General features: G+C 48.9%; 1 protein-coding gene across 2 annotated transcripts in view; it reads left to right on the forward strand.

Moving 5' to 3' along the window:
• The window catches only part of Tmco4 (transmembrane and coiled-coil domains 4), an 83,478-nt gene that overhangs the window by 1,789 nt on the left and 67,085 nt on the right, over nucleotides 1–14,604 (forward strand). The window contains exons 2-4 of one of the 2 annotated variants that reach the window (XM_029540040.1): nucleotides 2,195–2,316; nucleotides 8,814–8,957; nucleotides 10,338–10,462. The gene's annotated coding sequence lies outside the window, so the exon portion shown is untranslated. The remainder of the gene's footprint in view (nucleotides 1–2,194; nucleotides 2,317–8,813; nucleotides 8,958–10,337; nucleotides 10,463–14,604) is intronic. The other variant, XM_021201078.2, reaches the window with a different exon arrangement.

A 14,604-nucleotide genomic window follows, 5' to 3' on the forward strand; every position in this document is an offset into this window, starting at 1 on the left:
TTCTTCTAGAGGACCTGGGTTCAATTCCCAGCACCCACATGGCAGCTCACAACTGGCTGTGACACCTGTCCCAGGAGATCAGACATCCTCTCTCCCACACACACACATACACCCCCACAGACATACATGCAGTCAAATTCCCAAAGTACATAAAATTAAAAATAAATAAAAATGTATTTGCTTGGGATGCTGAAGACAAAACTCAAGCCTCAAGCTTTTTTTTTTTTTTTGTACCCACTGAGCTGTGCCTCAAACAAGCAGCCCTGCCTGTCCTGGAACTTACTCTGTAGACCAGGCTGGCCTCGAACTCAGCCATCCGCCTGCCTCTGCCTCCCAAGTGCTGGGATTAAAGATGTGCGCCACCACTGCCCGGCTCAGGGATGCATTTCTTCACAGGTCTAGTGACTTGACAGCCTGTTCTCCTCAGTAGAGAAACCTTAGCCACAGAGCTGGGGTGGCTGACTTCCAGATGAGGAGGCCAAGGCTCCCTCCAGGGCTGGAAACGTAACACCCACCTCACACCCAGCCTTTCCAGACTGCCACAGGCTCAGACAGTCAGGGTGTATTCCTCAGCTTCCTGAGTGGCCCCCAGCAAGCTGTGACCTCTCAGGAACACCTTGGCTTCATTTACAAAACACCTGCCTCCAAGCTTGACCTGTCTGGCACCCTTGGAGCCTTTCTGAGCCCAAGCTTTAGCGTGGCTGGGGACACCAATGACTGTTTCAGCTTGCTGCTGCTCAGCCTGAACTCGGATACGGTGGGACTGGGAAGGCCAGACCCAAGCCTGGGCTTAGCGGATGTGGGACCTGAAGGTTGTCCTTACATTAGGTTGTTAATAGTTCTCTTATATGTCTTCAGTGGTTTTGGGGTTTTTGAGACAAAGTCTCATGTAGCCCAGACTGGCCTTAAAGTCACTATGTTGCCAAGGATTGACCACCTAGAGCTTCTGATCCTCCAGCTTCCACCTCCTGGATACTGAGATAAGACAGATGGGAGGGTGGGGAGTGGGGACTCAGAGCTTCATGCATGCTGGTCAAACACTCTCCCAGCAGAGATCATGGGCTCTGAAATACTGCATTTCAGCGTCGACTCCTGGTACAAAGGAGTAGAAAGCCTGAGAATGTGTTATGGCAGACAGAATTCAGTCTTTTCCATTTGACCTTCTATACTGACAGCTGGATCTATGCCATGGTTCTACTCTCTGCCTAAAACCTGGCTTGGCTCCCTGTTTGGGTCAAGAGCAAAATTCTGGGTTGTGGACCCTAAGATCCTTTACCTGTGCCTGCTGTAGCATACGGAGCACCGCAGAATGCTTGGTCAGCAGTTCTCTGCCTCACCTTCTCCCTACCCCTCTTCCTGATAAATATCTCACTCATCAGATTTTTTAGCCCAGCCCAGCTCTGCATTCCAAATGTCCCGGCCACACGAGTCATGGAACCTGTGTCAGAGGTTAAACCCAACTGGAAATGATCTCAAATTGCCAGCGCACGTGTGCCTGCCCGAGACTTCTAGAATAGAATTGGAGGCTGCTTGTTAGATGTTCAGTATTGAAAGCTTCCTGCAGAAAGAACCTCTTGGGGAAACTGGGAGCCTCAGTTGTATAGAAAACCCATTGCCCTCCACAAAGATATACTGGAGTCATTTCTCAATTGTAGATTGAGGCATCCATCCATCCACCCATCCACCCATCCATATATCCATCCATCCATCCATCCATCCATCCATCCATCCATCCATTCATTTGTTCAGCTGCATCTCTGCCAGATGCTGTCACAGGTACCTCAAACAACATGACCAGACTGCCACTTCGTTGTCAGACATCATCTGGAGCAGAGAAATCAAGACAGAAGAGTTAGCCAGGATTGGGGTGATGGTGCTGGTGTGAACCTAGAGCTCTCGTGAAGACGTGGGGCACTGGGGTGGAGCGACAGGGACACACTAATGCTCTGGACTTCAGCCACTCTCTCTCTCCCTGATGTTCCTGGTCAAGGAGGCAGACACACAAGGTTATTACATTGGAGGGGGTAGAACTCAGACAGAGTATGGCTTCAGAGGCAGCGTCCCTGCGTTAGCTCTACAAATGGAGGAAGGCTCGTGGCAGCTGAGTCCACTTAGTAAAACACAGGAGAAAAAGTACTCGGGGTTCTGTTTTATTTAGGGTTTTTTTTTTTTTAATCTTATTGTATTTCTTTAGTGCTCGGAGCCCATGTGTGTGCTAGACAAACCACCCTGTCACTGAGCTTGGAATCTGAAGTCACACTGGCCTAGGGTGCATAGTAGGACTGCAGCATGCCAGGGATGTGACCTTCACTTTTGGTAAGCGTTGGCTTCCTCAGGTCAAGTGGGGACCAGGATGGCGCCTTCCTCCCAAGGCTGCTGTGAAGCAGAAGGAGGGTATGGGTTAGTGGCTGTGGCAATCTGCCCCAGGGAACCTCAGCAGATGCTGTTAGCAGCATGGTTTGTTACGTAGAAAGAGCCCCACTTGCAGGCGAGGACTGCATGTAAGTTAGGGCTGGAGGCAGAGTGGCTTGAAGAGGGAGTTAGTCGTCATCCCCACTCCATCCCAACCCCTACCGCCATGGTCATCTTGGAAAAAGAACATTCCATCGAAGAGACAGAGAGCACAAAGGCCATGCTCCCACAGTGTCTGGGGGACTTGGGAACAGCAGGGCAGTGTGGTAACAGCAGAGTGAGGGAGGGGGAGATAAGTGGGGGAGGGGGATGTTAGCAGGGCTATGGGCCCAGATTGGCTATGGCCCTGTCCCCTTTGTAAAGGCCTTCCCTGGGTGAGAAGGGAGCAGAAGGGTACAGTGTGACTGCCTTGGAATGATGCTGTCTTCATGGTGTCTGATGAGTGGCAGAAAGACACAGGGGCTGGTGAAGATCCTCCTCTGGGACCCCTGTGGAAATGTGGGTGGCTTGTGCCAGGACCTCAGCAGGAGGGAAGAGAGGAGTGGCCAATGTGGACACAGACCACAGAGCCGGCCCTCACCCATCCTCCCTTCTGCCCACCTCCAGGCTGCTGGCTGGAGGGGAGGAGGGTGGTACCTCTCCTTCCGGGCTCAGCATCCTCTCTTTGGGTTCTTCTGTGATGGAAGCGTTGCTATGGAGATCTCCTAACATTCCTCGTTCATCTCTAGCTTTCAGTTAGATTTTGAGGTAGGGCAGTGAGTGAATATTATGATGGGTGGGGCAAGCAGGGGGAGCTAGAGTCCTTGATTCCAGAAACATCTTAGGATTATCTGTCTGTCTGTCTCTGTCTGCATGTGTGTGTGAGAGACCTAGATAGACAGACAGACACACACACACACATACACACATACACAGAGCTTTCAACTATACTCTTTAATAATTGAAACATTTTCTTTCAAATTTATTTATTTTTATTTTGTTTGCATTGGCGTTTTACCTGTGTGTATGCCCACGTGAGGGTGTCAGGTCTTGGTATTACAATTATGAGCTGCCATGTGGGTGGTGGGATTTGAACTTGGGTCCTATAGAAGAGCAGTCAGTGCTCTTAACCACTGAACCATCTCTCCAGCCCCTCTTAAAGGTGTCTAGTTTGAAGAACCCACTACGTTTCATTGTTAGAAAGGACTTTGGGGATAAATTCTTGGTCCTGTGCTCCAAGTTTCCAGCCCTCCCTAGACACTGTAACCATCTCTATGTTGATTATCTAAGAGAACCATCTAAAAATTCACTCATGATCACAATAAGGAGAGGAACACCTCCTTCTGTGCACACGAACATACAGACAGACACGGACACACAGACACACATGCACACACAGACACACATGCACACAAACAGACACAGATATACATTCACAGAGACACACATTCACACACAGACACACACACAGACACACACACAGACACACAGACTCAGACATACAGACACACATGCACACACAGAGACACACACACACATTATGTCGGACATTGATTTTTTTCACAGACTGCTTCAGGGAAGAGGGAGCTACAGCTGGAAAAACAAAGTTCCTTCTTGTATGGGGTCTTATCCAGGCCTGGGTCATGCAGTGTTCAGATGACAAAACATGATTTTGATCATGCTTAATGTCCTTTTCCGTGCTGGCTTTGGGGTATTTTTTTTTTCTTCTTAGGAGAAATCACACGGCCTTGTGTCTGGTGCTAGTCAACAAACGCCCACTAGGTGCCCACGGGACCTCTTAAGGCCCAGGGCTGCTATTTGTAGAATGCTTGGCTCTCAGTCCCACGAGTGACAAAAAGTCACTTGAGCAGCATTCTCTTTAGTGATAGCTAATGTGCTTGGCTGGCTAAAAGTCACAATCACTGAGGATCAGAATGAGGTCTTTCCAGAACCACCCCTGTCTGTCACGAGTCTGGACACACAACCTCACTGTGGGTGTGGTGACTCTCAGGCTATAAAAATCATTACCCTGGCAGATGGCGTTCGTCTAGATCAAACACGCACCTTGTTTGGAGTCCCTGGATGTCTTTGCAGTACCTGGAAAAGGACATGATCACCAGCAGGCTCTAGGAAACCATGGCTACTCCCTCCATTGTGACCTCCTGCCCCTGGGGCTGCTGGGAAACGCAGAACACAGAAGTGCTGGCGCCAACATCGAGTTTTCCTTGCCACAGGAATCCAGGGCTTCCTGGCATCAATGTGTCCTCACACGCACTTTAGGACCCCCGTTTAACTTTGGGGTGGAGGTTGATTTTGATCCACAGCAAAGGGTAGAGGGCCCCTGGGGATCAGAGCTCACAGCTCCGGTGGTGCCACCTCCCCTACCCCACAGGTGCCACTGCGCTCCTTAGATGGAAGGGACAGGGACAGCCTCATGGTCACATAACCCCGAGCTGGAGCCACAGGCTCCTTCATCCGCACACTGTGGATGGCTAAGGATCCCCTCTGTCTGTGTAACTGGCCCATCCGTTTTGTGACTGACAGGACCTGATGGTCAAACAGTGGATCATTTCGGTGACCCAGGCTTCCTTTAGTTGGTTGGGCCACATGGAGCCAGTGTTCTAACCCCAAACACTCCCTTGCAAGGAGAAAGTAACAGGACTGTTATTTTAATTTGTCTTTTTCTGGCTCAGGTAAAAGTGCCTACTGGGGATCATACACAGTAGAAGGAGAGAACCATTACCCACCAGTTGTCCTCTGATTTACACACACACACACACACACACACACGCACACGCACACGTGAGAGCACACACGCATGCACACACACACACACGCATGCACACACACACATGCACACATACGCGTGAGCACACACAGTGTGATTTTAAATTGATCTCTTTCCATTATAATAATATCAATGAGCTCATTACAGTATGCTAGAAAAATAAAACCCAGTAATCTGTAGTTTCTTAGCCTAGAGACAAGGATTGTGAACATCTCTGTGAAGGCCATTCAAATCTTTTTACTCTGTAAACATTTTATAATACATAATTAGAGGACTGGAGAGACGGCTTAGCAACTAAGAGCACTGGCTGCTCTTCCAGAGGACCCAAGCTTGGTTCCCAGCATTCACATCAGGTGACTTACAGCTGTCTGTAAATCCAGCTCTAGGGGATCTGGTGTCTCTGGATTTCTCAAGCACCTGCACCTCTGTCACATATGCAGACATGTCCCCCACACATAAAAAAATAAAAGTATTTTAAGAAATAACTCAAATTATATATATATATATATATATATATATATATATATATGTATGTATNTATACATGTACATATACATATATGGTAATGCGGGTTAGCCGCCTCTCTAGGGGGAAAATTGCAGTATGTGCATTTGCCATTTCCTGTGGTGTAAATGTCTCCACCGCCAGTTCCAGGCTGACAGCAGCACTGAACACAGAGAGCTGATGTTCACAGGCCAGCACAAGCCAGCTGCATCCTCCCATCTGCTAGTCAGATAATCCAATGAAGGAAAGGGGTCATTTTGCTCAAAGATTCAGGTTCCAGTCAGGACCACATGGCCCCTGCTGCCTGGAACCAGTGACAGCTCAGGGCATCATGGTGGGGCTTGGGCTAGCCTTGGCTCCACAGGCAGGAGTTCTCTCTCTGTATCGCACCCAGTTTGCTGTTTACCCCACAGTAGCCAAGAAGCAGAGAGGTCAGAAGTGGCAGACCCAATAGACCACAATGACATCACTTCCTCACACTGGGCTCCACCTCTCAAAGGTGGAGCCATCACCCCGCCCCCACACATTGTAACAGACTGAACACTAAACCCTCTCTGCCAGGAGAGGCATTTTATAAACTGCAGCAATTCTGTAAAATTTAAATGTCTATTTTTCTGATCTTAGAATTGGTATTTACTCATATTGATAACTCACAAAACACAAACATTAAAGGAAAATATTAAAATCGCCCTGAATCCGGCTCCTCTCCACCTGGAGTGTCCCAGGAGTTCCCTGCCCAAGTAGAGACAGACACACACAGCACCTTCTAGAGATGTCAAAGAGGTTTTATGACAGAAAACAGATGAAGGATACTCTCATCCCTGACAGTTCACCTTGCAGAAGTGATTTTGGGAAATGTCTTCCTTGTCAAGATTTTTCTCTCTGTGTGGTTTCCCCACAGGATTCGATTCAATTCAGATTCTCTCACTTTTAGGAACTCTTGTGCACCAATGAAGTATTTAAATTTTTGGTTAGCTTTTAAAGAGGCAAAAGTAATCGTCCTGGCTCTGTGTGCGTGTGCGTGTGTGTGTGTGTGTGTGTGTGTGTGTGTGTGTGTTGGCTAGTTTTATGTCAGCTTGGCATAAGCTGAAGTCATTTGAGAGGAAGTAACCTCAATTGAGAAAATGCCTCCATAAGACCAGGCTATAGGCAAGCCTGTAAGGGCATTTTCTTAATTAGTGATTGATGCTGGAGGGCCCAGCCCATTGTGGGTGGTGCCATCCCTGGGCTGGTGGTCCTGGGATGTATGTGAAAGCAGGCTGAGCAAGCCATGGGGAGCAAGCCAGTAAGCAGCACCCCTCCATAGCCTCTGCATCAGCTCCTGCCTCCAGGTTCCTGCCCTGCTCAAGTCTGCCCTACCTTCTTTCCTTGATGAACTGTGATATGGAACTATGGGTGAAATTAACCCTTCCTTCTCCAAGTTGTTTTTGGTCATGGTGTTACATACACCACAGCAATAGAAACACTGACTAAGACAGAAATTGGTACCAGGAGTTGGACATTGCTGTGACAGACCTGACCATGTTTTGGGGGAGGATTGTGGAAGGACTTTGGAACTTTGGGCTAAAAAGGTCATCAAGCGTCCTTATCTAAGTGAGCTGTTCTACAGGATCTTGGAACATAAGTGTATTGGGAGATATACAGGTGACAGAGGCCTGGCTTCTGAAGTTCCAGAGGGAAGTATGAGAGTCCCTTAAAGACTTGATCAAGGCCATTACATATTTTGAAATAAAAACCTGTGGTTCTGGTCAACTGGGGCTGAAGAATTGACTGTAATTAAGAAGATACCAAAACCACTAAAGTGAAACCTTTGCTTTGCTGGGACAATGGATGTGGGTCTGCTGGAGCTAGGAAATGAGCAATGATTAAGAAGAGACCAACAGCAGGGAGGTGACATCTTCTGGGAAGTGTTTCCTGAGACTCAGCACACAGATGCACCAGAGGTGGCCAAGGTCGCACCTCGTGCTGCAGCTGAACTTGGCCTTCTGTAAATGTCTCCCAGCTGGTACTGGTTTTGAAGGCACAAAGGGGGTCATGGAGAGCAGCTGAGGCTCAGCTCCGGAGAGGCCATTGGTGCAACCTCAGCATCCCTCAGCATCGACACCAGGAAGAAAGCCCAGGAGAGGCTCCTGGTGAAAGTATAGCCCGGTTGAAGAACAAGACACCGGCATTTTAGAGATGCTAGCACTGTAACACACAATAATTTTTTTAAGTAAGGGAAAAAGAAAAAAAAACACGAAGACAAAGTTCAGGAACAACGCCACCTACTTTCAAGACTTCTAAAGCTACATTAAGACACAAAAGACAAACAGAGCATCAGATGGAGCAGGTCCACAAGACACCCAGACATACGGACAGCTGGTTTCCACAGAGGTGTAAAGACTGATGGCCAAGCATCGTACCCCATGTCTGTAATCTTAGCAGTCAGGAGACCAGGGAGGCAGAGGCAGGTGGATTGCTGTGCGTTTGGGTCCAGCCTGGTCTACGTCGTGAACTCCAAGCCAGTCAGCCTCTATCTTTTAAAAAAGACCTCAAGGTGAAGGACAGAATAAGCAATTTAGTGGACTCTGTTGTATGTGTGTGGTGTCTGTGTGTATAGACGTGCGGTGGTGGTGGTGGTGGTGGTGGTGTATGTGTGTGTAAAGAGTGCGTAAGGAGCTCTTGCCTAGCACATGTGAACCAATGTTGATAACAAATGGACAGAGACTGGGGTTCAAATTGTTTGAAGTTTGGGGGTAGCCTGGGTTGGGACCATCTCTGAGTAGTGATGTGATACACTTAGACCCACCTCCCCTTTCCATCTGGTGCCCCATTGGGGTGTGAGAAATTTCCCATCTAGACCTAGCTCCTTAACTGGTTCACAAGTAAGTATATTCTGAGCAGTGGCTCTTCCAGATCCAGCAAACTGGGTGCGATACAGAGAGAGAACTCCTGCCTGTGGAGCCAAGGCTAGCCCAGGGCCCAGGTGTTGTCACAGCCCGAAGCACGAGGACACCTGTGAGATAGACCGAGCTGTGCCTGGCACTCGGTGACCACTAAGTGGGGGCTGGCTGCTGCTCTGCTGGGACAGGCTCCTGAGTGAGTGAAGGGCCACTGCTCAGGCTGCCTGCTTGGTCTTCCCCTGCTCCAGGTTCCACACCCTCTGGACCCATGGCTGGTTTTTCTGGTTTGGTCTGTAGAGCAATTTGCATATTTCCTTGAAGAACCCTCTGAAGCTTTACAGCCTGTCCTTGGACTCACAGAGAGGGACGCCCACTTTGTTCTCCAGAATTGGGTAAGGACCACTGGGGTCGCCTTTGCTGCAGATCCTTGGCATTGTCTGTCTGTCTCTATCTACAGTCCCCAGGAGGGGAGCCATTGTCCCTCTCTTCATGGCATGGTCACCTTTATGTCCCCACCAGACAGCCCTTTGTCTGCTACTCAGCAAGCACCAGTACATGCTTCTTAAATCAATAGCTGGTTAGTTTGTAGTGGGATGGATACTTATGACTGACTTGAGACCCAAGAAAAGACCTTTATGTGTCTCTACATCCTCCTAATGGAATTCTTTTGACTGTTATTTCAAAATTATGTCCACTATAAAGCAAGCGACAGGTCCCATATCCTCTCATCCCGGGTAGTCACTGCCTTGGAACATGAGAAAAGCCTTCCCTGGACCACTGGGCCCGGTTACCATGACAACACCCACCCAGCGTCTCATCAGTTGGGCTATCCTCCATGCCCAAGCCATTAACAGAGTTTTGGTCACCCTAGTGACCAAAATCCTAGTCTTTCTTCTGCCTTATACTGTCCCCTCTGCCAAGGACACGCCCCCTCCAACCCACCCACCCCTCTGTGACTCGCTCATGTTGGTTCTTCAGGTCCCATCCTGGACCTTCTCTCTCTCACTCTCTCTCTCTCTCTCTCTCTCTCTCTCTCTCTCTCTCTCTCTCTCTCTCTCTTTTTTACTTCAGCTTTGTTTTAGTAACCTTCCATCNTCTCTCTCTCTCTCTCTCTCTCTCTCTCTCTCTCTCTCTCTCTCTCTCCCTCTCCCTCTTTCTCTCTTTTTTACTTCAGCTTTGTTTTAGTAACCTTCCATCTCTCATGTTCCCTGTACAGTGTTTATTCAGCCCTCCAGGTGACATATACTTTGTCTATTTCTCTCTCTCTCTCTCTCTCTCTCTCTCTCTCTCTCTCTCTCTCTCCCCTGTGAGAGAAGCCCTCCCTCCCATCCATCCACACAGGTCTCGTGTATCCCTTCCCCTCCTAACCACGCACACCTTGCAGGATTATGCTGTTCCACCACCTATCCTTTCTGAGTGTTTCCCAACTTTAGTGCAGCATTAAGGGTGTAGATCTGAGTATGAGTCTTGATTCCTCCCCATTTGTTTCTTTTTTAAGATTTAAATTTTTAATTTTATACATGTACCTGAAATGTACGTATATGTACCATGTGTGTGCAGGCACCCACGGAGGCCACAAGAGGGCGCCAGATAGCCTGGGCTGGAGTTACAGGTGCTGGGAATGGAATTTGCGTTCTAGACAAGAGCCCCAAGTGCTCACCGATTGCACCAACCATCCTGCCAGCCCCCTCCCCTTCTCACGGCCGTGACTTTGACCAAGTTACTTAACAGTTCGGTCACTGAGTGTCTGTATGTTGTCTGTGTCCCCACAGAATGAAAGTCCCTTCATTCTTCAGCAATTGTGTTTGATGCCTGCCGTAGTCTAAGCCAGAGGAAGCTAGGGGTGGAAGCAAGGATTCCATCTGCCCTGAGGCTTACATTCCTTGCGTACACACAGGTAAGCCAGTCTGTGAAAACACACTCTCTAGTAAAAAAACATTTTTAAAAAACCCACGACACAGGGTTTCTGCCTGCCTTAGATCATTTATGTTCCAGGATGAAAGGCACACACAGCCTTATATTTTTAAATATGTCTTAGGCAGCCCAATAGCTGGGCAGCTGCCTACACTCCATGTTGTTAGAATCTGTGTCAATAACCCCAAGGTTATCACTATTTACTGTGTTCCATCTGGGCTGCTCCTAACCCAACTGGGCAGCCCTCTGGGCCACGCTCTCTTGGCCCTTAGCCCACGGCAACTCTCCTCTCTCCTGCTCGCTCTTCTTCTATTCCATGACAACTTTTTCTCCTCTTCCTCTTTCCTCTCTCCTTCCCCTCTCAGTCTCCTCCTTTTCTCTACCCATCCCCACTCTCGAACCTCCAGCCCCACCTTTCCCCTCCACTGCCCAATCACAGGCTCTGGTATTTATTGACCAGTTAAAATGAGGAGAAGGTTCACATGAAGGTTCACTGCTCATGGGGACAACCCCTGTAGAGGAAGCAGAATTAACATCAAAATACAAACAACATCAGGCCAACCCACTATAACACTCTTGTAGTTATAAGTAAGCATTATTAAGGGAAAGCGGGGTGCTGACTGAGAGGGGCTAAGAAGCTTTCAAGTGGTCATTGAAGGCTTCCCAGAGGAGGTGACATTCAGGCTGAAGCCAGATGTGACCTCAGGGGAAGGGAGTTCCAGGCAGGGGGGCGGGGCCTGGGCAGAGGCTTAGAGAGGAGCAGCAGGCAGATGTGAGAGCAGAGAGGCAGCCAGCATGGTGAGAGAGTGAGGGACAAGACAGACACCAGGCCACAAGATAAGGCTCTGCAGCAGATGGGGGGGTGGGGGTGGTGTGGAGCATGGGAGCCAGTGGTTCTCAACCTGTGGGTCGCGACCCCTTTGGAGTCACTTATAAGATCATTTACATTATAATTCATAACAGTAGCAAAATTACAGTTCTGAAGTAGCAATGAAATAATTTTATGGTTGGAGGGGTCACCACAACGTGAAGAACTGTATTAAAGGGTCTCAGCATGAGGAAGGTTGAGAACCACGAATGGCAGCCATTGTTGGGAAGTTTTTAAACAGGAGAGTGACAGGTTTGGTCCTGGTCCTGCCGTAAAGGTCAGGAGCCCATGATGGATGTAGAGAATGCTTTGCACAGCAGGGCACTTCAGAGACTGAGCCAGGGTGTTCAGCCTGAGCTCCGCTTTCCCTGTGCCTAGCACACCCCTCCCCAGCGGTGAGGAGCCAGCAGGCACGAGCTCCCAGGCCTGCCTTTTCTTCTGAGAACTTAATAGGCTCCCCAGATGCCAGCTTAGTACAGTACCATCTTGGGCTAGCCCTGGATAATAGGTGTAATTACCACTGCCTGCAAATGGCACACAGCAGGGACTGCTGCCGACCCTGTGGCCCTCTCATCATACTACTGTGGCCCCCTTACCCCACCCCCCATGCTGACAGCCAGTCCTCAGGTCCAAGCCGACCTGCTTGCAGTCTCCAGCCTAGGGTCCTGGAGCAGCCACTGGAGGCCAGTCTTACTGGGTGACTTCGGTTGAGGTCTTCACCTCTCTAGGCTTCAGTTTCTCCATCTGAAACAAGGGGAGGTGGATTCATAATGCCGGAGTAGAGGAGAGAAGAAGAGATTTGAAATCAAAAGTCCGAGTCAGGCCTATTGGCTCATTTACCTTGTGACACTGGGGAAGGACCTTGGCCTCCCAGTGCCCATGCCTCAGCTGTAGGAAGGAATCCTCCTGCCTCACTCCCTACTTAACCCTACGTAGTACTTGTGAGAATTAAATAGATTACAAGGTGCCTTGCCAACTGTGATTCACTGTTCAAAAATATAAATATTACAAAGACCAGAGACTAATCAGTATCCAATTTACCCTAGATAAAGTTGATATTTAAGTGTAGCCTTTTTAAAAAGTCGGTTGCTGCTGGGCGTGGTGGTGCACACCTTTAATCCCAGCACTCGGGAGGCAGAGGCAGGCGGATTTCTGAGTTCGAGGCCAGCCTGGTCTACAGAGTGAGTTCTAGGGCAGCCAGNAAAAAAAAAAAAAAAGTTGGTGTTTAAACTGTAGACAAGATGGGCAGGTATCTTTCGAGTGTTTAAACTGTAGACAAGATGGGCAGGTATCTTTCTAGTTGAGACATAACCCCTTGGGGGTGTCTGTGGATTGTTGACCTCAAAATTAAAAAAAAAAAAAAAAAAAAAAAAAAAAAGTTGGTTGCTTTTAACAATGTTTTGCAAACATTATTGGTTGTGGACATATGAGAGATAGTTTGTAAAAAAAAATACATATGTATGATATATATGAACAAACTTAGGGGCTAAGGACTGTGGGATTACCTGTTAGACTCAAGTTCTTAGACTCGTGGCCATTATTTAAAACAGCCAATGACCCAGAGCTTAGCCTGGGTTCTGTCAGTCTGCCATTGCTGGCTGTGTGACCCAGGTCCAGTGGCTCCCCTCTGAGGCTGACTGCAGATGTGCAAACTGTGTATTCTAGCCCTTCTTGTGACCTGGAGACAGAATCACAGTCCTAGCACTCGGGGACAGACAGTTTTCAAGACAAGGTCTGTGTATCCCAAGATGGCTTTCAGCTATATTGCCTGAAGTGACTTTAAACTTGGGCTCCTCCGGCCTCTCCCTCCTGAGGGCGATGGTTTCAGGTGCATCCCCCACACCTGGTTTGTGTAGTACTGGGTATGGATCCAGGGTCAAGTGCATGCAGGGCAGGCACTCAGCTATATTCCCAGCAGAGTGTTAGACTTTCTTGTTTATTATACCCATACTCTGTACTGGGCACCAGCGAAACAGTTCTTTGCTGAGTGTCCTAAGCATTCTTTTAGTGTTTTTTGAGTCAGAGTCTCATTGTATAGCCCCGGCTAGCCTAGACCAGGCTGGCCTTAAACCCATGAGATCTGCCTCCCTCTGCCTCCCAAGTGCTGTGACTAGAGAGGCACATGCCACCATGATTAGCAGCATTCATTCCTTTGACAAGCAATATATAGTGTGAGCCCCGAGTCCAGCCTGGATCACACATGGGCTCTGTTGGTGACTGTGGAGTGGCTTTCCCGGGCAGCTGCATAGTCATTTGTCAGTGACAAACATCAAAGTATGGCAAGGCTGAACTACCTGGGTCTCCTTCCTCCCTCCCTTCCTCCTCCTTCTCCTCCTCCTCCTCCTCCTCCTCCTCCTCCTGTGTTTTTTTTGTTTGTTTCTTGAGACATGATTTCTCTGTTGGCTGTCCTGGAATTCTCCCTATAGACCAGGCTGGCCTGGAATTCACAGAGATCCAACCGCCTCTGTGTCCTGAGTGCTGGGATTAAAGGTGCGCGCGCAGGCAGCACCACACCCAGCCATCCGTCTCCTCTTTATCAGGTGGAGGGGGCTGGACGTCCATCAGGGTCTGAGCCTATGTTCTTACCCCAGACACGGATGTCTGGGGCACATCATTCCCTGAATCTCTTCTTCTGCTCCTTGCTTGGATGCCTGGCTGGGCCTGGCTTGGCTTGTTTCTTTCCCCTGCTTTTCTATGCCTCCCCTCTCCCCAAAGAATGAAGGAGAACTTCTCTCTCCACCATCCTGCCTTCACTCATGCATGTGAGGTACACACCAGGTGCACAGATCTGAGGTATACACCTCGAGATTGTTGATCATATTTACACACATGAAACCACCACCCAGGTCAACATAGGGAATCTTTCCATCACCCAGAAGCCTTTGCACATCCTTTGGAGACACTGTTTCTCCTTCTGCCCTTTTCTTCTTCCTTCTGCTGTTTACTGTTTTCTGTATGTGTCTATATCCTATGCATGGGACCCAGTGTATGCATGGACTCCTGTGTATGCATGGACTCCTGTGTATGCATGGCCTCCTGTATATGCATGGCCCCCTGTGTATGCATGGGTCCCTGTGTATGCATGGCCTCCTGTGTATGTATGGACTCCTGTGTATGCATGGACTCCTGTGTATGCATGGACTCCTGTGTATGCATGGACTCCTGTGTATGCATGGACTCCTGCGTATGCATGGACTCCTGCGTATGCATGGCCTCCTGTGTATGTATGGACTCCTGTGTATGCATGGACTCCTGTG

This window comes from Mus pahari, chromosome 6 (assembly GCF_900095145.1).
Source record: "Mus pahari chromosome 6, PAHARI_EIJ_v1.1, whole genome shotgun sequence".
NCBI lineage: Eukaryota > Metazoa > Chordata > Mammalia > Rodentia > Muridae > Mus > Mus pahari.